The sequence below is a fragment of the Salmo salar genome, unplaced genomic scaffold (genome assembly GCF_965601325.2).
Source record: "Salmo salar unplaced genomic scaffold, fSalSal1 ptg000417l, whole genome shotgun sequence".
NCBI classification, from domain to species: domain Eukaryota; kingdom Metazoa; phylum Chordata; class Actinopteri; order Salmoniformes; family Salmonidae; genus Salmo; species Salmo salar.
This window is the reverse complement of record NW_027675382.1, coordinates 601,904-626,980: the sequence shown is the minus strand read 5'-3', so window position 1 is coordinate 626,980 and position 25,077 is coordinate 601,904. Positions and strand designations below refer to the sequence as shown.

The following is a 25,077-nucleotide window of genomic DNA, read 5'->3' as shown; positions in this document are numbered from 1 at the left end:
AAAATGCTTTCATTTCTAAATGGTAAAACAGATACGAATAGTCTCAAATAAAAGGTAACATTCTGTACTGTCAACTAATATGAAACATTTGATCTCAAATCCAAAATGCTGGAGCATAGCACCAAATGTAAAACTGTAAGCTTCACTGTCCAAACACATATGGTGTGGACTATGTGTGTCTGGTAAACACATGTGGATTTGGTGAACAGTTATCACTTGTTGACCAACTACAGGAATACTGACCTCAGAGTCTCCAGTTTACTGTGGGGATTCCCCAGTCCAGCAGAGAGCAGCTTCACGCCTGAATCCTTCAGGTCATTGTTACTCAGGTCCAGCTCTTTCAGGTGTGAGGGGTTTGACTTCAGAGCTGAGACCAGAGAAGAACAGCCTTTCTCTGTGACTCCACAGCCTGACAGCCTGCAACGAGATCATCATGACTTCACAAACACACTGTTAATTTAACACCAGTAGTGTAGAAGGACAATGGTAGATGCATTTGCTTCATATTCCCAAACAACATATAGATTCATCTCCCATCTCCTTGAATTGTATGGTCATATTGTTATACTATTGTCAAAATCAATGCATTTTTTCTATATGTTTTTCAATATAATATTATATACATATTATAATACACATTTTTCCTAAACTGAATATTTCTGCCTGATGATTAGTTCTTATATGTCATTTTATGTACTCACAGAACAGCTCTGGAGGCTTTGACCACTGGCAGCAGCCTCAGAAGACCTTTCTCTGATCTGGAGAATTTCTTCAGGTCAAACACATCCAGCTCCTTTTCTGAAGTCAGCAACACAAAGACCAGAGCTGACCACTGTGCAGGTGACAGTTCTTCTTCTGAGAGACTTCCTGATCTCAGGTAGAATTGGATCTCCTCCACTAGAGAATGGTCATTCAGTTCATTCAGACAGTGGAACAGATTGATGCATCTCTCTGGAGAGGGATTCTCCCTGATCTTCTCTTTAATGTACTTTACTGTCTCTTCATTGCTCTGTGAGCTGCTTCTTGTCTTTGTCAGTAGACCTCGTAAGTGCTTCTGATTGGACTCCAGTGAGAGGCCCAGAAGGAAGCGGAGGAAAAGGTCCAAGTTTCCCGTCTCACTTTGTAAGGCTTTATCCACAGCACTCTTGTAGACAGTAACTTCAGACTTGTCTCTGTACAGCAAAGAAAAGATCATGGCCTTTGTTTGCTGTTTGTCCATGAGATTCTCATTGTTGTTGATGAATGAGAGGAACACATACACAGCAGCCAGAAACTCCTGAATGCTCAGATGAACAAAGCAATACACCTTGTCCTGGTACAGCCCACATTCCTCTTTAAAGATCTGTGTGCACAATCCTGAGTACACTGAGGCTTCACTGACATCAATGCCAGCCTCCTTCAGGTCTTCTTCATAGAATATCAGATTGCCCTTCACTAGCTGTTGAAAAGCCAGTTTTCCCAGTGACAGAATGCTCTCTTCATTCAAGTGTGGACCTGTCTCTTCTTTCCCAAGATACTTTTCATTCTTCTGTTTGGTATGAAACACCACAAGGTGTGTGTACATCTCAGTCAGAGTCTTGGGCATCTCTTCTCTCTTATGTTTCAGCATGTGTTCGAGGACTGTTGCAGAAATCCAACAGAAGACTGGAATGTGGCACATGATGTGGAGGCTCCTTGATGTCTTTATGTGTGAGATGATTCTGCTGGCCAGGTCCTCATCACTGAATCTCTTTCTGAAGTACTCCTCCTTCTGTGGGTCATTGAACCCTCGTACCTCTGTCACCTGGTCAACACACCCTGAAGGGATCTTATTGGCTGCTGCAGGTCGGGTAGTTATCCAGAGGAGAGCAGAGGGAAGCAGATTTCCCTTGATGAGATTTGTCAGCAGAACATCCACTGAGGTTGACTCTGTGACGTCACAACAGATCTTGTTCTTCTGGAAGTCTAGGGGCAGTCGGCACTCATCCAGACCATCAAAGATGAACAGAACTTTGTACTTGTCGTAATTGGAGATTCTTGATTGTTTGATTTCCATTGAGAAGTGATTGAGAAGTTCAATCAAAGTGTGTTTGTCCCCTTTCATCAAATTCAGCTCCCGAAAAGGGAATGAAAATACAAATTGGACTTCCTGATTTGCTTTTCCTTCAGCCCAGTCCAGAATGAACTTCTGCACAGAGACTGTTTTTCCAATGCCAGCGACTCCCTTTGTCAGCACAGTTCTGATACGTTTGTCTTGTCCAGTTAAGGGTTTGAAGATGTCGTTACATTTGACTGCAGTCTCTGGTCTTGCTTGTTTCCTGGTTGTTATCTCAATCTGTCTCAGCTCATGTTCATTATTGACCACTCCTGTTCCTCCCTCTGTGATGTAGAGCTCTGTGTAGATCTTATTGAGAAGTGTTGGGTTTCCTTGTTTAGCGATCCCCTCAAATACACATTGAAACTTCTTCTTTAGATTAGATTTGAGTTCACGTTGGCAAATCACAGCAGGATCATCTGAATGAAGAAATAGCATAGAGGATATTAATATTACGTCTGTTTTAATAACTACAGTATTGTAGGACTGTTATAACATTTTAAATGATAATCATTTATTCTCTTAACTGAATGTATTGTCATGACGTTGCCCTCTCTCTGGGAACAGGGAGCACAGTTGACCCCCTCCCCCTTGGATCATCCCCCTACCTACCTCTCCCTACCCAGGCCCTGTCAAAGCGGTCGTAAATTCCAAAGGAAATGTCCTGCCTAACAGGCCCAGTTGAGACTGAGAGGGGTTTCATAGAGAGACAAGGAAATTCTTCCAACTCACAGAATTGGGAAACCGAACGACATTTATGTTCTGGAGAAGGTATAAAAGATCGGTGAAGAATCCAGCTACGAACTGGTCCGCTTGGTACAATTGTGTGATACTCAGAAGAGACAATATAGCCATATTACCATAAAACTGTTTATATAATAGCCTCAGCTATGGGACTTGCATCTAAATGGTTGTATAAAATGTATTAATAAGGATAAAGCTATTTGGAATACATTGAGATGCTATGTACTGATGTTAATGTGATACAATGTATTTCTGTTCAAAGCTTAACCTCTTGGGGCTAGGTGGGACGCTAGCGTGCCACCCGTGGTGCACTCCATCAACAGCAGGTGCATTTCAAGAGCGGCAAATTTGAATCCAAATAAATGTCAAAATTCAAATTTTTCAAAAATACAACTATGTTACACCATTTGAAAGATAAACATCTCCTTAATCTAACCACGTTTTACGATTTCAAAAAGGTTTTACGGCGAAAGCATAAATTTAGAGTATGTTAGGACAGTACATTTACAAGAGTTGTGTGTAATGTTTTGTCAAGTCAAAGACAGGGTCACCAAAACCATAAAACCAGCTAAAATGATGCACTAACCTTTTACAATCTCCATCAGATGACACTCCTAGGACATTATGTTAGACAATGCATGCATTTTTAGTTCTATCAAGTTCATTTTTATATCCAAAAACAGCGTTTTACTATGGCATTGATGTTGAGGAAATCGTTTCCCTCCAATAACCGGCAGTCAAGTCAGCGTCAGAAATTAAATAATTAAAATTAGAAAACATTGTTAAAATATTATATTGTCATTTAAAGAATTATAGATTTACATCTCTTGAACGCAATCAACTTGCCAGATTTAAAAATAACCTTACTGGGAAATCACACTTTGCAATAATCTGAGCACTGCGCCCAGAAAAATACGCGTTGCGATACAGACTAGACGTCATGTTGGGGAGATCTAAAATCGAAAATACTATGTAAATAATCCATTACCTTTGATTCTCTTCATCAGATGTCACTTCCAGGTATCACAGGTCCATAACGAATGTAGTTTTGTTCAAAAAAGCTCATCATTTATGTCCAAAAATCTCCGTCTCGTTAGCACATGATGTAAGCCAGCCGGACTTCTCGTCATGAACGAGGGGAAAAAATATATTTCCGTTCGTTCAAACATGTCAAACGTTGTATAGCATAAATCATTAGGGCCTTTTTTAACCAGAACATGAATAATATTCAAGGTGGACGAATGCATACTCTTTTATAACCTATTGGAACGAGGGTACCCAACATGAAGTAGCGCGCCAGGTGTCTAATGGGACATCACCGTTCCATGGCTCTTGTTCGGTCAGATCTCCCTCCAGAAGACTCAAAACACTTTGTAAAGGCTGGTGACATCTAGTGGAAGCAATAGGAAGTGCCAAAATATTCCTAAACCCCTGTGTTTTTCAATGGGATAGGTTTAAAGTCAATACAACACATCAGGTATCCACTTCCTGTCAGAAAATGTCTCAGGGTTTTGCCTGCCAAATGAGTTCTGTTATACTCACAGACACCATTCAAACAGTTTTGGAAACTTTAGAGTGTTTTCTATCCATATATAATAAGTATATGCATATTCTAGTTACTGGGTAGGATTAGTAACCAGATTAAATCGGGTACATTTTTTTTATCCAGACGTGCAAATGCTGCCCCCTAGACCCAACAGGTTAAATCAGTCATCGGCACGCACCCCAGGGACACAGACAGGACCAGGCGTCATGTGACAAACCTGTTCTATGTTCATGTATAAAACCCCACCATGATTTACTTTCTTCAGACCAGTTTACCTCAGAAGAGAGAGCCAAGGTTTGACCATCCAATTCCTCTACTGAAAGTTAACTATACCACGTGGTTAAACTTTTAGACTATCGATACCGACAGAATAATAACAAGTCTTTGATATTAATTATTAGTCTGCAGCTAGAAATTATATAATTGAACGTGAAGACCGACGAAACATCCATTCTATAACGACATTAATGAATGTCGCTTTGAAAGATCCATTCTAACCGAGAGAGAGAGAGAGAACGGGACAAAAACTCTCCAACAGGACAAAAACTCCCCAACAAGGATCCAGACGACACACTGAACGTAAATATATATTGATTGCAATTGTTCCCGAATGAGTGAGCGTTCATGTACAAAGGATTAGCATATCAATTGTTAATATTAATGAACTCTGTGTGCCTCCTCAGCTGCCCTTTATGACCCTTTGTTTAACAAGACACCAGCCATGCCTGTTTAGCCCACTAGGGAACATTACTCTACCAATTCTTTGTGACGATAATTACTGTTTGTATGCTTTCTGTGAATTACTTAGTTTAGTAAATAAATGATTTTAAGACAATTGATGTATGGATGATTTAGTAAAGGCTGGATTCGGGCAGATACAACAATTTACGACGTTTGGAATGAGACTGGACGCGAGGTAAAATACACCATTTAAACCAGAAGATAATCGGCCTATACTATAATAGAATATAATATAATATATAATCTTATAATATAGGAAAGTTATATTAGGAAAATTATAACTTTGTAATCTGAATATTTTCCTTGGTGCCCCGATCTCCTAGTTAATTACAGTTAAACGATTAATCAATTTAATCGCGTGATAATAATTACAGGGAGTTATTTGATAAACATGTCTTCAAGTTAATGGTGCCCAAAGACACGACAGTATAAATGTGTAAATGTTTTCATAATGCATTACAGACTGGTGTGACTGATTATATTATTATTGGTATTATTGATGATATTATTATAGTTGTCTCTCTCTCTGTCTCTCTGTCTAAATTAATCAACACAACACATCCCTTCTGCTACTTGATGAGGCCACTAGGTGTTGTGTTAAGGCTGCTACAATATCATTGAGTTACACAGCTACTTTAGCTGTACTTTAGCCACAGCTTTTAAATGTTATAAAACAGCATTCAACATGAGGCAGACAGGTCTTACATTTCTCCAGTGTGTCAGCAAGCTCCTTCTGGTTCATTTTCCTCAGGACGTGCAGTGTGATCTTCAGAGCCCCCTCTCTGGCACTGCTCTCCTGCTTCTCATCTTCAGCATCCACCACTTCCTCATCCTGCTTCTGACTCTCAAAGCCTTCTGGGAGTTCTGGACTAAGAATCCTCTTGAACATCTTCAGCTCGTTCTTCACAAATGTCATCATTTTCTCTTCAAGCATCTGAAATAAATAAAGTAAATAAGTTAAGCAAGAGAAGAAATGCTTTCTCATTAACACAATAATGAATGATTGACAGAACAACTTTACTTGAGGTAAACAAAAACAAATGTTCATAACAGGACCACATACACTGAATATAGAGTCCAGGTCTGTTTGATGACTCTGGGAAGACTGACCACTGAGAATCTCTGACTCTGATCTCTCCTGTTGGTTTCTGTGGACAAAACATGAGATTACATCTCCTCATCCAGGGAGTACACACACACACACACACACACACACACACACACACACACACACACACACACACACACACACACACACACACACACACACACACACACACACACACACACACACACACACACACACACACACACACACACACACACACACAAAAACAGGGAGGGAATGTTGTGTTTGTTTAATATTGTTTAAGGACTATGAAAATTGAAAAAAGAAATGTGAAAATGGGAGAGGAGAAATGACTAGAGACAGTGTTGTTTAACTCACTGACCATGACCCATGAGTTCTTCTTACCTTTGTTCAGTAGAAAAGTCTCCCTCTCTAAAGTATATAGGTTTATCCATAGACCGATCACTCTTCATGGATATTGATTAAATAAATTATGAAAGAGATTGATGTGTTTTTTCACTATCTAATCATGGTATAGGGTTGTTCAATGACAGACATGTATTTGTTTAAAATCTATCACTTGATGGTTTCATTTCAGAGAGACAAATGTTTTTTTTGCAAAATGCTATGTATCTGCCTCACTCTCAGAGAAATCAGTAGTACTGCTAGGTTTAACACAGTAATAATATATATCTGCCTCACTCTCAGAGAAATCAGTAGTACTGCTAGGTTTAATACAGTAATAATATATATCTGCCTCACTCTCAGAGAAATCAGTAGTACTGCTAGGTTTTACACAGTAATAATATATATCTGCCTCACTCTCAGAGAAATCAGTAGTACTGCTAGGTTTTATACAGTAATAATATATATCTGCCTCTCGGAGAAATCAGTAGTACTGCTAGGTTTAATACAGTAATAATATATATCTGCCTCTCAGAGAAATCAGTAGTACTGCTAGGTTTAATACAGTAATAATATATATCTGCCTCTCAGAGAAATCAGTAGTACTGCTAGGTTTAATACAGTAATAATATATATCTGCCTCTCAGAGAAATCAGTAGTACTGCTAGGTTTTATACAGTAATAATATATATCTGCCTCACTCTCAGAGAAATCAGTAGTACTGCTAGGTTTTATACAGTAATAATATATATCTGCCTCTCAGAGAAATCAGTAGTACTGCTAGGTTTAACACAGTAATAATATATATCTGTCTCACTCTCAGAGATCAGGCTATATGGAGTACCAGTACTGAGTCAATGTGCAGGGTACCAGGTAGTTGAGGTAATAATGAGACTATAAGGAGTACCAGTACTGAGTCAATGTGCAGGGGTACCAGGTAATTGAGGTAATAATGAGACTATAAGGAGTACCAGTACTGAGTCAATGTGCAGGGGTACCAGGTAGTTGAGGTAATAATGAGACTATAAGGAGTACCAGTACTGAGTCAATGTGCAGGGGTAACAGGTAGTTGAGGTAATAATGAGACTATAAGGAGTACCAGTACTGAGTCAATGTGCAGGGGTACCAGGTAGTTGAGGTAATAATGAGACTATAAGGAGTACCAGTACTGAGTCAATGTGCAGGGGTACCAGGTAGTTGAGGTAATAATGAGACTATAAGGAGTACCAGTACTGAGTCAATGTGCAGGGGTACCAGGTAGTTGAGGTAATAATGAGACTATAAGGAGTACCAGTACTGAGTCAATGTGCAGGGGTACCAGGTAGTTGAGGTAATTGAGGTAATATGTACAGGTAGGTAAGGATAAAAGTGACTAGTCAATCAGGATAGAGATTATATCTCTTCATCCAGGGAGAGCAAAAACACACACACACACACACACACACACACACACACACACACACACACACACACACACACACACACACACACACACACACACACACACACACACACACACACACAGGGAGGGAATATTGTGTTTGTTTAATATTGTTTTAGGACTATGAAAATGGACAAAAGGATTAGCCTATGGATTATGAAAACAACAAAAAGAAATGTGAAAATTGGAGAGGAGAAATGACTAGAGACGGTGTTGTTTAACTCACTGACCATGACCCATGAGTTCTTCTTACCTTTGTTCAGTAGAAAAGTCTCCCTCTCTAAAGTGTATAGGTAGCTTCATAGACCGATCACTCTTCATGGACACACAGCTGGGTACAAGGGAGGCTGTTCTCTCCGGCTTGATTGGTCTTCAACACAACAGAGACAAACATTACATCTCTCATCTACTCTGATCTCAGATGGGGAACATAAGAAGAGCTCCAACATGCAACATATCACTTTACAGAAATGTTCGGAAATTTGCCTTTATGGTTTAAAGAAATTATGGAAGAGATTGGTGTGTTATTTCACTATCTAATCATGGCATGGCGTTGTTCAGTGACAGACATGTATTTGTTTAAAATCTATCACTTGATGGTTTCATTTCAGAGAGAGAAATAATGTTTTTTTGCTAAATGCTATATATCTGCCTCACTCTCAGAGAAATCAGTAGTACTGCTAGGTTTAACACAGTAATAATATATATCTGCCTCACTCTCAGAGAAATCAGTAGTACTGCTAGGTTTAACACAGTAATAATATATATCTGTCTCACTCTCAGAGAAATCAGTAGTACTGCTAGGTTTAACACAGTAATAATATATATCTGCCTCTCAGAGAAATCAGTAGTACTGCTAGGTTTAACACAGTAATAATATATAACTGCCTCTCAGTGAAATCAGTAGTACTGCTAGGTTTAACACAGTAATAATATATATCTGCCTCTCAGAGAAATCAGTAGTACTGCTAGGTTTAACACAGTAATAATATATATCTGCCTCTCAGTGAAATCAGTAGTACTGCTAGGTTTAATACAGTAATAATATATATCTGCCTCAGAGAAATCAGTAGTACTGATAGGTTTAACACAGTAATAAAATATATCTGCCTCTCAGAGAAATCAGTAGTACTGCTAGGTTTAATACAGTAATAATATATATCTGCCTCTCAGAGAAATCAGTAGTACTGCTAGGTTTAATACAGCAATAATATATATTTGCCTCTCAGAGAAATCAGTAGTACTGCTAGGTTTAATACAGTAATAATATATATCTGCATCACTCTCAGAGAAATCAGTAGTACTGCTAGGTTTAACACAGTAATAATATATATCTGTCTCACTCTCAGAGATCAGGCTATATGGAGTACCAGTACTGAGTCAATGTGCAGGGGTACCAGGTAGTTGAGGTAATAATGAGACTATAAGGAGTACCAGTACTGAGTCAATGTGCAGGGGTACCAGGTAGTTGAGGTAATAATGAGACTATAAGGAGTACCAGTACTGAGTCAATGTGCAGGTGTACCAGGTAGTTGAGGTAATAATGAGACTATAAGGAGTACCAGTACTGAGTCAATGTGCAGGGTACCAGGTAGTTGAGGTAATAATGAGACTATAAGGAGTACCAGTACTGAGTCAATGTGCAGGGGTACCAGGTAGTTGAGGTAATAATGAGGCTATAAGGAGTACCAGTACTGAGTCAATGTGCAGGGGTACCAGGTAGTTGAGGTAATAATGAGACTATAAGGAGTACCAGTACTGAGTCAATGTGCAGGGGTACCAGGTAGTTGAGGTAATAATGAGACTATAAGGAGTACCAGTACTGAGTCAATGTGCAGGGGTACCAGGTAGTTGAGGTAATAATGAGACTATGAGGAGTACCAGTACTGAGTCAATGTGCAGGGGTACCAGGTAGTTGAGGTAATAATGAGGCTATAAGGATTACCAGTACTGAGTCAATGTGCAGGGGTACCAGGTAGTTGAGGTAATAATGAGACTATAAGGAGTACCAGTACTGAGTCAATGTGCAGGGGTACCAGGTAGTTGAGGTAATAATGAGACTATAAGGAGTACCAGTACTGAGTCAATGTGCAGGGGTACCAGGTAGTTGAGGTAATAATGAGACTATAAGGAGTACCAGTACTGAGTCAATGTGCAGGGGTACCAGGTAGTTGAGGTAATAATGAGACTATAAGGAGTAACAGTACTGAGTCAATGTGCAGGGGTACCAGGTAGTTGAGATAATAATGAGACTATAAGGAGTACCAGTACTGAGTCAATGTGCAGGGGTACCAGGTAGTTGAGGTAATAATGAGACTATAAGGAGTAACAGTACTGAGTCAATGTGCAGGGGTACCAGGTAGTTGAGATAATAATGAGACTATAAGGAGTACCAGTACTGAGTCAATGTGCAGGGGTACCAGGAAGTTGAGGTAATAATGAGACTATAAGGAGTACCAGTACTGAGTCAATGTGCAGGGGTACCAGGTAGTTTAGGTAATTGATGTAATATGTACAGGTAGGTAAGGATAAAAGTGACTAGGCAATCAGGATAGAGATTATATCTCTTCATCCAGGGAGAGCACACACACACACACACACACACACACACACACACACACACACACACACACACACACACACACACACACACACACACACACACACACACACACACACACAAACAGGGAGGGAATGTTGTGTTTGTTTAATATTGTTTAAGGACTATGAAAATGGACTAAAGGATTAGCCTATGGATTATGAAAACAACCAAAAGAAATGGTAAAATGGGAGAGGAGAAATGACTAGAGACAGTGTTGTTTAACTCACTGACCATGACCCATGAGTTCTTCTTACCTCTGTTCTGTAGAAAAGTATCCCTCTCTAAAGTTCATAGGTAGACCCATAGACTTGTCACTCTTCATGGACACACAGCTGGGAACAGGGGAGGCTGGTCTCTCCTGCTTGATTGGTCTTCAACACAACAGAGACAAACATTACATCTCTCATCTACTCTGATCTCAGATGGGAAACATAAGAAGAGTTCCAACATGCAACATATCACTTTACAGAAATGAGCTTTTATTGTTTAAAGAAATTATGTATTAATTATTACATCTCTCACAGACAAGGATTTGTTTAAAATCTATCACTTGATGGTTTCATTTCAGAGAGACAAAAATCATGTTTTTTTATGCAAAATGCTATATATCTCCCTCACTCTCAAATGTGACTGACCGGCTCAATTTGGTAATTAACTAAATAACTACATATATAGTGATTTAGGTTTATGTCAGTTTAATTGTTTGTTATGGTATAAGTTGTTATTTTATGATTGTAAGTGATACAATTAACTAGTAATTCTCAGTAATTACTACTTTAGTAAGGAATAACAAATTTTTTCAGCACTACTGCAGTTGCTAAATAATTCCAATAGATGGGAACATAAGACCACAAATGACATTTCAGAATATTAGTTTAGTTTTCTCCCTGGATACACCACCACTCCCCACACTTCCTGCAGAACCCCTGCAGTACCTCCGCAGACCCCGGATTGAGAACCCCTGATTTAGCAGATGCTCTTATCCAGAGAGATTTACAGTAAGTGCATTCACCTTAAGATAGCTATTTATTTAGGAAATAAACTAAATCAATTCTTCATAAAATTGTCATCTTACCTCTTAGCTTTGGTGTCATGTCCCCCAGAGAGATGCATTTTGGAGGCAGGGGCCCCCTCCTCTCTCTCCCCAGAGAGACTCATTTTAGAGGCAGGGTCCCCCTCCTCTCTCTCCCCAGAGAGACTCATTTTAGAGGCAGGGCCCCCCTCCTCTCTCTCCCCAGAGAGACTCATTTTAGAGCACTGACCCCTGTAAACAGAGATCCAGCATGTTGGTTGTGGTTAACACAGTGACAACTAAACAGAGATCCAACATGTTGGTTGTGGTTAACACAGTGACAACTAAACAGAGATCCAGCATGTTGGTTGTGGTCAACACAGTGACAAGTAAACAGAGATCCAGCATGTTGGTTGTGGTTAACACAGTGACAACTAAACAGAAATCCAGCATGTTGGTTGTGGTTAACACATTAAAAACTAAACAGAGATCCAGCATGTTGGTTGTGGTTAACCTGTTATGGCTAGGGGGCAGTATTTTCACAGCTGGATAAAAAACGTACCCGATTTAATCTGGTTACTACTCCTGCCCAGTAACAAGAATATGCATATAATTATTGGTTTTGGATAGAAAACACTCCAAAGTTTCTAAAACTGTTTGAATGGTGTCTGTGAGTATAACAGAACTCAAATGGCAGGTCAAAACCTGAGAGATTCCTTTACAGGAAGTGGCCTGTCTGACCATTTCTTGAACTTCTTTGCCATCTCTATCTTTTACAAAGGATCTCTGCTCTAACATGACACTTCCTACGTCTTCCATGGGCGCTCAGAGCCCGGGAAAAACCTGAATGTCGTCATCCCAGCCCCAGGCTGAAACAGATTATCGCCTTTCTCAAGTGGCCGATCAAGGGACTTTGGGCTTAGGCGCGGGCCCTGGCCGCCCCCGTCTTTGTGATTTTTCCTCTGTTTGCCGAAAAGGAGATTCCCGGTCGGAATATTATCGCTTTTTTACGAGATAAATTGCATAAAAATTGATTTTAAACAGCGGTTGACATGCTTCGAAGTACGGTAATGGAATATTTAGAATTTTTTTGTCACGAATTGCGCCATGCGCTCGACCCTGATTTACCATTTTGGATAGTTTCTGGAACGCACGAACAAAATGCCGCTATTCGGATATAACGATGGATTATTTTGGACCAAACCAACATTTGTTATTGAAGTAGCAGTCCTGGGAGTGCATTCTGACGAAGACAACAAAAGGTAATAACATTTTTGATATAGTAAATCTGATTTTGGTGAAGGCTAAACTTGCCGGGTGTCTAAATAGCTAGCCCGTGATGGCTGGGCTATGTACTTAGAATATTGCAAAATGTGCTTTCACCAAAAAGCTATTTTAAAATCGGACATATCGAGTGCATAGAGGAGTTCTGTATCTATAATTCTTAAAATAATTGCTATGCTTTTTGTGAACGTTTATCGTGAGTAATTTAGTAAATTGTTAGTAAATTCCCCGGAAGTTTGCGGGGGGTATGCTAGTTCTGAACGTCACATGCTAATGTGAAAAGCTGTTTTTTGATATAAATATGAACTTGATTGAACAAAACATGCATGTATTGTATAACATAATGTCCTAGGTGTGTCATCTGATGAAGATCATCAAAGGTTAGTGCTGCATTTAGCTGTCTTCTGGGTTTTTGTGACATTATATGCTAGCTTGAAAAATGGGTGTCTGATTATTTCTGGCTGGAACTCTGCTGACATAATCTAATGTTTTGCTTTCGCTGTAAAGCCTTTTTGAAATCGGACAGTGTGGTTAGATAAAGGAGAGTCTTGTCTTTAAAATGCTGTGAAATAGTCATGTTTGAAAAAATGAAGTTTTTGTATTTTTGAGGAATTTGTAATTCGCGCCACGCCTATCATTGGATATTAGAGCAGGTGTTCCGCTAGCGGAACGTCTAGATGTAAGAGGCACAGTGACAACTAAACAGATATCCAGCATGTTGGTTGTGGTTAACACAGTGACAACTAAACAGAGATCCAGCATGTTGGTTGTGGTTAACACAGTGACATCTAAACAGAGATCCAACATGTTGGTTGTGGTTAACACAGTAACAACTAAACAGAGATCCAACATGTTGGTTGTGGTTAACACAGTGACAACTAAACAGAGATCCAGCATGTTGGTTGTGGTCAACACAGTGACAACTAAACAGAGATCCAGCATGTTGGTTGTGGTCAACACAGTGACAACTAAACAGAGATCCAGCATGTTGGTTGTGGTTAACACAGTGACAACTAGTTCTTGACTGTCAATTGTTCTCATGTATTCATTATCTCTTTGAGAAATAAAACATTTACTAACAGACATAGAAACAGTCAGGTGATTTAAAGCATCACATGAACATGTTGTTGTGACATTTCATCTCCATGGTAACTGTCAATAATAATAATAAGTCACTGTTTGTTAAGGTAGTTATAGACAGAACAACAACAATAACAATAATAATAATAATAATAATAATAATAAGTCACTGTTTGTTAAGGTAGTTATAGACAGAACAACAACAATAACAACAATAATAATAATAATAATAATAATTAATTAATAATAAGTCACTGTTTGTTAAGGTAGTTATAGACAGAACAGCAACAATAATAATAATAATAATAATAATAATAATAATAATAATAATAAGTCACTGTTTTTAAGGTAGTTATAGACAGTACAGCAACAATAACATTAATAATAATAATAATAATAAGTCACTGTTTGTTAAGGTAGTTATAGACAGAACAACAACAATAACAATAATAATAATAATAATAATAATAAGTCACTGTTTTTAAGGTAGTTATAGACAGTACAGCAACAATAACATTAATAATAATAATAATAATAAGTCACTGTTTGTTAAGGTAGTTATAGACAGAACAACAACAATAACAATAATAATAATAATAATAATAACAAAAATAATAATATTAATAATAATAATAATAATAAGTCACTGTTTGTTAAGGTAGTTATAGACAGAACAACAACAATAACAATAATAATAATAATAATAATAACAATAATAATAATAATAATAATAATAATAATAATAAGTTACTGTTTGTTAAGGTAGTTATAGACAGTACAGCAACAACAATAATAATAATAATAATAATAAGTCACTGTTTGTTAAGGTAGTTATAGACAGTACAGCAACAACAATAATAATAATAATAATAATTCACTGTTTTTAAGGTAGTTATAGACAGAACAGCAACAACAACAATAATAATAATAATAATAATAATAATAATAATAATAAGTCACTGTTTGTTAAGGTAGTTATAGACAGAACAACAACAATAATAATAATAATATAAATTATAATAATAATAATAAGTAACTGTTTGTTAAGGTAGTTATAGACAGAACAACAACAATAACAATAATAATAATAATAATAATAATAATAATAATAAGTCACTGTTTGTTAAGGTAGTTATAGACAGTACAGCAACAATAATAATAATAAGTCACTGTTTGTTAAGGTAGTTATAGACAGTACAGCAACACAAGGCCATGTCTCACACGTATTTGTATTCACTAACAGTAGGCTATTTATTGTCTTTCAATCTGTTCTTTTCTAAACATATCTGAGAATATAGACAGAAGGGCTAAAACGGGCATGATTGATCCAAGGAGGAAATTGTTGAACCATTCAGAAAGGTTTTTTGCATCAAGTGAGAGATTTTATATTATTTAAAGTAGACTAGGTTATAATGTATAATAGCAGTTTGTTAGTGATATGCAGATCAAGGTCTATACCTCGGCTATAGCCTACATATCATAGATGACCAGTCTAAACCTGTTCAGATCAACATAATGTTATAGTCCTACCAGTAGCAGGACAGAGAATGTACTGTATATAACCTACATATCATAGATGACCAGTCTAAACCTGTTCAGATCAACATAATGTTATAGTCCTACCAGTAGCAGGACAGAGAGTGTACTGTATATAACCTACATATCATAGATGACCAGTCTAAACCTGTTCAGATCAACATAATGTTATAGTCCTACCAGTAGCAGGACAGAGAATGTACTGTATATAACCTACATATCATAGATGACCAGTCTAAACCTGTTCAGATCAACATAATGTTATAGTCCTACCAGTAGCAGGACAGAGAATATACTGTATATAACCTACATATCATAGATGACCAGTCTAAACCTGTTCAGATCAACATAATGTTATAGTCCTACCAGTAGCAGGACAGAGAATGTACTGTATATAACCTACATATCATAGATGACCAGCCTAAACCTGTTCAGATCAGTTCACAGAGACCATCAGGTTTGTCGGCATGATAAGTGATCATAGCCTTATAATAGTTTGTAGGTAGTCTAGACCAACAGTACGAGAGTCTGCCCGTCTTTCCTACATACCAACACATTTATTCAATGTTACCGAGAAATATGTGCCACAGTTTCAACAGCCATTTTTGTAACTGCGTAGACAACACACTTACTTTCACGTTCATATGAGGAAATCACAAAACTTCTGACAGTCACTGGTGCAGCCGCCTGTTTTCTTGCAGATGAAGTAGCTTTCACAGGCAACTCATTCAACCAGCCTAAACAACAGTAAATACAAGATGTCAAATGGTCAAAAGTGAATCTCAATAGAGCCACATACATTAGAGAGAGGTATATTGCTGCAGATGTTGGATCTTAATTTGAGCCAGTTTGCTACACCAGGAAAATAATCCTGCAGAAACAGGACATTTGAATTATTGTATGGATTATAATTAATGAACAGTTATAAAATGAGTATGTGGAATTTATCATCTTCAGAAACCTTTTCTAAAGTTTAATTACACTCAAATACACTACAAGTTTAGTTTTTCTGCATCAGGGTGATCAAATTAAGATCTTACATCTGTACAGAGTTTATGTCTTTATCTGAAAAGGGCAGTTTGAGTTATTAGCGATAACATTGCAACTGTCAGCTGATGTAAACCTCTGTGATTGGATGTTATAGACTCGCATACATATCCCCATGTACAATTATGTGTACAGATGTAGGATCTTAATTTGATCACCCCCCACTGCAGAAGAACTTTCCAGCAATGCAGGAAATGTAAAACTTGTAGTGTATTTGAGGTTTAAAAAGGCTTCTGAAGTTTGTAATTTACACTTAGAAATTTCAGACTTGAGTTTTCCTTACGGAAAATGTAGTAACCCCTACAAAAATGTCCATTAATTATAATTCACATAATAATTCACATTTTCTGTTGCTGCAGGAATATTTTCCTGCTGTAGTAAACTGGATCAAATTAAGATCCTACATATGTACGTGCAAATGTACTTGGTGAATAAAGGTGATTGCGATTCTACAAAGGTTGAGTCTCTAGATTCCCTTGCTGCTCTGGAGAAATAATGACATGGTTGTCATGGTGATTTAAACAGGGACCTGGTTACCTCCCAACTCTGATGTCATTTGTTACATTTCACCCTGTTGATAAAGGCAGCTACAAGGATGAACCCAGAAGACAACTCTAAATCAACACTCACTGATATTATCCTGAAATCCTTTCACTCATATTGTGGTGTCTCTTCATTTAACAGATAGATTGAACAGATTGGAGCCGCCACAAGTAGTAGTGTTAACCCAGTATCAGTATCAATAGGGTTAACCCAGTATCAGTATCAATAGGGTTAACCCAGTATCAGTATCAATAGGGTTAACCCAGTATCAGTATGAACAGGGTTAACCCAGTATCAGTATCAATAGGGTTAACCCAGTATCAGTATCAATAGGGTTAACCCAGTATCAGTATGAACAGGGTTAACCCAGTATCAGTATCAATAGGGTTAACCCAGTATCAGTATCAATAGGGCCCAGTATCAGTATCAATAGGGTTAACCTAGTATCAGTATCAATAGGGTTAACCCAGTATCAGTATAAATAGTGTTAACCCAGTATCAGTATTAATAGGGTTAACCCAGTATCAGTATTAATAGTGTTAACCCAGTATCAGTATCAATAGGGTTAACCCAGTATCAGTATCAATAGGGTTAACCCAGTATCAGTATTAATAGTGTTAACCCAGTATCAGTATCAATAGGGTTAACCCAGTATCAGTATTAATAGTGTTAACCCAGTATCAGTATCAATAGGGTTAACCCAGTATCAGTATCAATAGGGTTAACCCAGTATCAGTATCAATAGTGTTAACCCAGTATAAGTATTATTAGGGTTAACCCAGTATCAGTATCAATAGGGTAAACCCAGTATCACTATTAATAGGGTTAACCCAGTATCAGTATCAATAGTGTTAACCCAGTATCAGTATCAATAGGGTTAACCCAGTATCAGTATCAATAGTGTTAACCTAGTATCAATAGGGTTAACCCAGTATCAGTATCAATAGTGTTAACCCAGTATCAGTATTAATAGGGTTAACCCAGTATCAGTATTAATAGTGTTAACCCAGTATCAGTATCAATAGTGTTAACCCAGTATCAGTATCAATAGTGTTAACCCAGTATCAGTATCAATAGTGTTAACCCAGTATCAATAGGGTTAACCCAGTATCAGTATCAATAGTGTTAACCCAGTATCAGTATCAATAGTGTTAACCCAGTATCAATAGGGTTAACCCAGTATCAGTATTAATAGTGTTAACCCAGTATCAGTATTAATAGGGTTAACCCAGTATCAGTATCAATAGGGTTAACCCAGTATCAGTATTAATAGGGTTAACCCAGTATCAGTATCAGTAGGGTTAACCCAGTATCAGTATCAATAGTGTTAACCCAGTATCAGTATTAATAGGGTTAACCCAGTATCAGTATCAATAGGGTTAACCCAGTATCAGTATCAATAGTGTTAACCCAGTATCCGTATTAATATGGTTAACCCAGTATCAGTATCAATAGGGTTAACCCAGTATCAGTATCAATAGGGTTAACCCAGTATCAGTATCAATAGTGTTAACCCAGTATCAGTATTAATAGGGTTAACCCAGTATCAGTATCAATAGTGTTAACCCAGTATCAGTATTAATAGGGTTAACCCAGTATCAGTATCAATAGGGTTAACCCAGTATCAGTATTAATAGGGTTAACCCAGTATCAGTATCAATAGAGTTAACCCAGTATCAGTATCAATAGGGTTAACCCAGTATCAGTATCAATAGAGTTAACCCAGTATCCGTATCAATAGGGTTAACCCAGTATCAGTATCAATAGGGTTAACCCAGTATCAGTATCAATAGGGTTAACCCGGTATCAGTATCAATAGGGTTAACCCAGTATCAGTATCAATAGTGTTAACCCAGTATCAGTATTATTAGGGTTAACCCAGTATCAGTATCAATAGGGTAAACCCAGTATCACTATTAATAGGGTTAACCCAGTATCAGTATCAGTAGGGTTAACCCAGTATCAGTATAAATAGGGTTAACCCAGTATCAGTATCAATAGGGTTAACCCAGTATCAGTATAAATAGTGTTAACCCACTATCAGTATTAATAGGGTTAACCCAGTATCAGTATCAATAGGGTTAACCCAGAATCAGTATCAATAGGGTTAACCCAGGATCAGTATCAATAGGGTTAACCCAGTATCAGTATTAATAGGGTTAACCCAGTATCAGTATCAATAGTGTTAACCCAGTATCAGTATCAATAGGGTTAACCCAGTATCAGTATCAATAGTGTTAACCCAGTATCAATAGGGTTAACCCAGTATCCGTATCAATAGTGTTAACCCAGTATCAGTATTAATATGGTTAGCCCAGTATCAGTATTAATAGTGTTAACCCAGTATCAGTATCAATAGTGTTAACCCAGTATCAGTATCAATAGTGTTAACCCAGTATCAGTATCAATAGTGTTAACCCAGTATCAGTAGGGTTAACCCAGTATCAGTATCAATAGGGCTAACCCAGTATCAGTATTAATAGGGTTAACCCAGTATCAGTATCAATAGTGTTAACCCAGTATCAATATCAATAGTGTTAACCCAGTATCAGTATTAATAGTGTTAACCCAGTATCAGTATCAATAGTGTTAACCCAGTATCAGTATCAATAGGGTTAACCCAGTATCAGTATCAATAGGGTTAACCCAGTATCAGTATCAATAGGGTTAACCCAGTATCAGTATTAATAGTGTTAACCCAGTATCAGTATCAATAGTGTTAACCCAGTATCAGTAGGGTTAACCCAGTATCAGTATCAATAGGGTTAACCCAGTATCAGTATTAATAGTGTTAACCCAGTATCAGTATTAATAGGGTTAACCCAGTATCAGTATCAATAGGGTTAACCCAGTATCAGTATCAATAGGGTTAACCCAGTATCAGTATTAATAGGGTTAACCCAGTATCAGTATCAATAGTGTTAACCCAGTATCAGTATAAATAGTGTTAACCCAGTATCAGTATTAATAGGGTTAACCCAGTATCAGTATCAATAGGGTTAACCCAGTATCAGTATTAATAGGGTTAACCCAGTATCAGTATCAATAGGGTTAACCCAGTATCAGTATCAATAGGGTTAACCCAGTATCAGTATCAATAGGGTTAACCCAGTATCAGTGCTAATTAGTCCCGTGCTTCGACTACTCAGACCCCTCACACATCCGGTCCATTCTGATGACCTCACAGACACCATACCACTTCTGACACCAATGTAGCAAACAGCTGGGCAGGGAAGTGAACCCAGGTCGCACATGTAAAAGGCCAACAACCTACGCATCGCGCCATTGGTACCAATTGGGTCACTTGGTTGGAATTGTGAAGTGGCTCATATAGCGAGGATCACTGCACTATAGTGGAACTATGATACAATTACATTATCATATGAAATGTAGAGGATCACTACACTATAGTGGAACTATGATACAATTACATTATCATATGAAATGTAGAGAATCACTACACTATAGTGGAACTATGATACCATTACATTATCATATGAAATGTTAAATGTAGAAGTATAATATATGAATATTGATATATTGAATTTGACTTGACCACGTCCAGTCAGCTCCATTTATATGATTAAACTGACACCAACCTGTCTCAGTAGTAGTAGACTGTTAGGAGTGTTTTACTGTCATTCACTATACTAACATTACACCAACCTGTCTCAGTAGTAGTAGACTGTTAGGAGTGTTTTACTGTCATTCACTATACTAACATTACACCAACCTGTCTCAGTAGTAGTAGACTGTTAGGGGTGTTTTACTGTCATTCACTATACTAACATTACACCAACCTGTCTCAGTTGTAGTAGACTGTTAGGAGTGTTTTACTGTCATTCACTATACTAACATTACACCAACCTGTCTCAGTAGTAGTAGACTGTTAGGAGTGTTTTACTGTCATTCACTATACTAACATTACATTTAATTTATCTACACACTTTACAATAATCCCTGGCAGGATTCTCACCTTGAAACTTCATTGCGATTATTTTCTGTTCTGTTCTGTATATTGTGATGGGTGAGGCCTGAGCTGGAATGTGAAGCTAACTGAAGCTGTCTAGCTTTAGAAAACCAGTATATCAAGCCTGTATCATAGTATACCCCTCAGGCTACGTTCAGGTTTCAGCAAGAGGCAGGTATCAACATGCCGAGTCGTAGGCAACAACCTGGGTCGTATTCATTAGTTTACTCCACAGCCAACAGTTTTAAGATGTTAAATAAAACATAAACCGTTTACTCTAAACGCTGTACAATGTGACCTAAACGGTTTCTGTTGCCAAACGTTTTGCTTTTAGATTGTAGATAATGTAGGAGCAATCACCCTGGGGCACACAGATGGGCACAGAACGAATTCACCCCACGCATCTAAATTATATCCAAAACATTTTAAGGAGAGTAGGACTATTATAACACTGTCCACCAAAAATATAATTAACTATATGAATACACATAACAATATCATCAACTATATTAATACACATAACAATATCATCAACTATATTAATACACACAACAATATCATCAACTATATGAATACACACAACAATATCATCAACTATATTAATACACACAACAATATCATCAACTATATGAATACACATAACAATATCATCAACTATATTAATACACATAACAATATCACCAACTATATTAATACACATAACAATATCATCAACTATATTAATACACACAACAATATCAACTATATTAATACACATAACAATATCATCAACTATATTAATACACACAACAATATCAACTATATTAATACACACAACAATATCATCAACTATATTAATACACATAACAATATCATCAACTATATGAATACACACAACAATATCATCAACTATATTAATACACACAACAATATCATCAACTATATGAATACACACAACAATATCATCAACTATATTAATATACACAACAATATCATCAACTATATTAATACACATAACAATCGTCGTCTTACCTTTTATCCCTCAATAGAAACAGAGTCTGAATGATCATTAGGTTGTAGAAAGTTACTTTCGTTTGCTCTGCTCATTTACATATCAGGTTCTACCTGTTCTCTCTCCGAGTCCCTCTCTCTTTACAGCTCTTACAATGAGCCTTGGCAAACATTCTACAACTGTCTGGAAGTCTATTGGAGGGATGGTGGTGTTCTATTGTGTTGAGACCTGGTGACTGAGACGGCCACGGCATATTGTGAAACATCAGCAAGTGCAGCAGTCTTCATTACTGAAGCTCCTGCCAATCATGCCCCAACAATCACCAATCACTAAGCTCTTCCCGAGCATGGTCGCAGTCTCTGCTGGTTGCAGCTCTTCTCACCCCAGGGGTAGCAGCTCCTCTCTCTCCCCAGGGGTAGCAGCTCCACTCTCCCCAGGGGTTGCAGCTCCTCTCTCCCCAGGGGTAGCAGCTCCTATCTCCCCAGGGGTAGCAGCTCCTCTCTCCCCAGGGGTAGCAGCTCCTCTCTCCCCTAGGATGTGAAGACATTGGTGGCTTAGCTCATAGCCAGTAGGGGGGTCCGGGACGGAATTTCAACTGCTAAAACCATGAATACAACACCAGTGTATTGCCAAAAATGACTCAACAACTTCAAACATAGACTCTGACCTGTCCAATGAGCCAAACTGATTAAAGTCTCTCTCTCTCTCTCTCTCTCTCTCTCTCTCTCTCTCTCTCTCTCTCTCTCCACACACACATATCCTATTCTTCTGTTTATGTCTCTGTGTCTTGTCTGGTGTCTCTCTCCATCACCAGAATAATTGGTGAGGGTTAGGCCTACTGCAATACAACATTCAAAACATGAAAACACAACTACATAACTAGCCTGTTCAACCTCTCTTTCGTATCGTCTGAGATCGCTAAAGACTGGAAAGCTGCCGCGGTCATCCCCCTCTTCAAAGTGGGTGACACTCTAGACCCAAACTATTAAAGACCTATATCTATCCTACCCTGCCTTTCTAAAGTCTTCGAAAGCCAAGTTAATAAACAGATCACCGACCATCTCGAATCCCACTGTACCTTCTCTGCTATGCAATCTGGTTTCAGAGCTGATCATGGGTGCACCTCAGCCACGCTCAAGGTCCTCAACGATATCATAACCGCCATTGATAAAAGAAAATACTGTGCAGCCGTCTTCATCGACCTGGCCAAGGCTTTCGACTCTGTCAATCACCGTATTCTTATCAGCAGACTCAACAGCCTTGGTTTCTCAAATGATTGCCTCGCCTGGTTCACCAACTACTTCTCAGATAGAGCTCAGTGTGTCAAATCGGAGGGCCTGTTGTCCGGACCTCTGGCAGTCTCTATGGGGGTGCCACAGGGTTCAATTCTCGGGCCAACTCTTTTCTCTATATACATCAATGATGTCGCTCTTGCTGCTGGTGAGTCTCTGATCCACCTCTACGCAGACGACACCATTCTGTATACATCTGGCCCTTCTTTGGACACTGTGTTAACAAACCTCCAAACGACCTTCAATGCCATACAACTCTGCAACAAAGCATCCTTCACTCATGCTGCCAAACATACCCTTGTAAAACTGACTATCCTACCGATCCTTGACTTCGGTGATGTCATTTACAAAATATCCTCCAACACTCTACTCAGAAAATTGGATGTAGTCTATCACAGTGCCATCCGTTTTGTCACCAAAGCCCGATATACTACCCATCACTGCGACCTGTATGCTCTCGTTGGCTGGCCCTCGCTTCATATTCGTCGCCAAACCCACTGGCTCCAGGTCATCTATAAGCCTTTGCTAGGTAAAGCCACGCCTTATCTCAGCTCACTGGTCACAATAGCAGCACCCACCCGTAGCATGCGCTCCAGCAGGTATATTTCACTGGTCACCTCCAAAGCCAATTCCTCCTTTGGCCGCCTTTCCTTCCAGTTCCCTGCTGCCAATGACTGGAACGAACTGCAAAAATCACTGAAGCTGGAGACTCACATCTCCCTCACTAACTTTAAGCATCAGCTGTCAGAGCAGCTTACCGATCATTGCACCTGTACATAGCCCATCTGTAAATTGCCCAACCAACTGCCTCATCCCCATTTTGTTTTTTTTGTTATCCTTTGCACCCCAGTATCTCTACTTGCACATTCATCTTCTGCACATCTATCACTCCAGTGTTTAATTGCTAAATTGTAATTATTTCTCCACTCTGGCCTATTTATTGCCTTACCTCCCTAATCTTACTACATTTGCACACACTGTATATAGACTTTTCTATTGTGTTATTGACTGTACGTTTGTTAATTGTCATAAACTTCATCGTCTGAAGAGGAAAAATCATCGGACCAATATGCAGCGGGTATATTGCTCATCTTCATATTTATTGAAGGTAAACACACTCAAACAAAATAACGACGATAACAGTCCAGTAAGGTGCACAGACTAAACCGGAAACAACCACCCACAAACACAAGTGAAAACGAACACACTAAATATGGCCTCCAATTAGAGACAACAACCACCAGCTGCCTCTAATTGGAGGTCATTGAAAAAATACAACATAGAAAGAGAAACCTAGAATAAACATAGAAATAGAAAATATAGAACATACATCAAAACCCCGAAACACACAAAACAAACACCCCCCCTGCCACGCCCAGACCAAACTACAATAACAAATAACCCCTTTTACTGGTCAGGACGTGACATTTATCCCATGTGTAACTCTGTGTTGTTTGTGTCACACTGCTTTGCTTTATCTTGGCCAGGTCGCAGTTGTAAATGAGAACTTGTTCTCAACTGGCCACCTGGTTAAATAAAGGTACATAAAGGTACATAAAATAAGAAATAACACAGAACTCTCAACTAGTTCCATCAAACAGAAAAACAACAAGAAAGCTGGATAAACACATTCAGATTTCTAGATATTGCACTTTTCTTTTGTGTTTTAGGGGTCATAGGTCAGATCAGTGGTCATGGTT

The 25,077-nt window shown here is 38.3% G+C and overlaps 1 protein-coding gene across 1 annotated transcript in view; it reads right to left on the bottom strand.

Moving 5' to 3' along the window:
- The window catches only part of LOC123733417 (uncharacterized), a 522,315-nt gene that overhangs the window by 258,855 nt on the left and 238,383 nt on the right, over window positions 1–25,077 (bottom strand). Inside the window, exons 2-3 of the transcript XR_014391393.1 lie at window positions 16,167–16,271; window positions 11,698–11,886 (exon numbers count right to left, since the gene is read on the bottom strand). The gene's annotated coding sequence lies outside the window, so the exon portion shown is untranslated. The remainder of the gene's footprint in view (window positions 1–11,697; window positions 11,887–16,166; window positions 16,272–25,077) is intronic.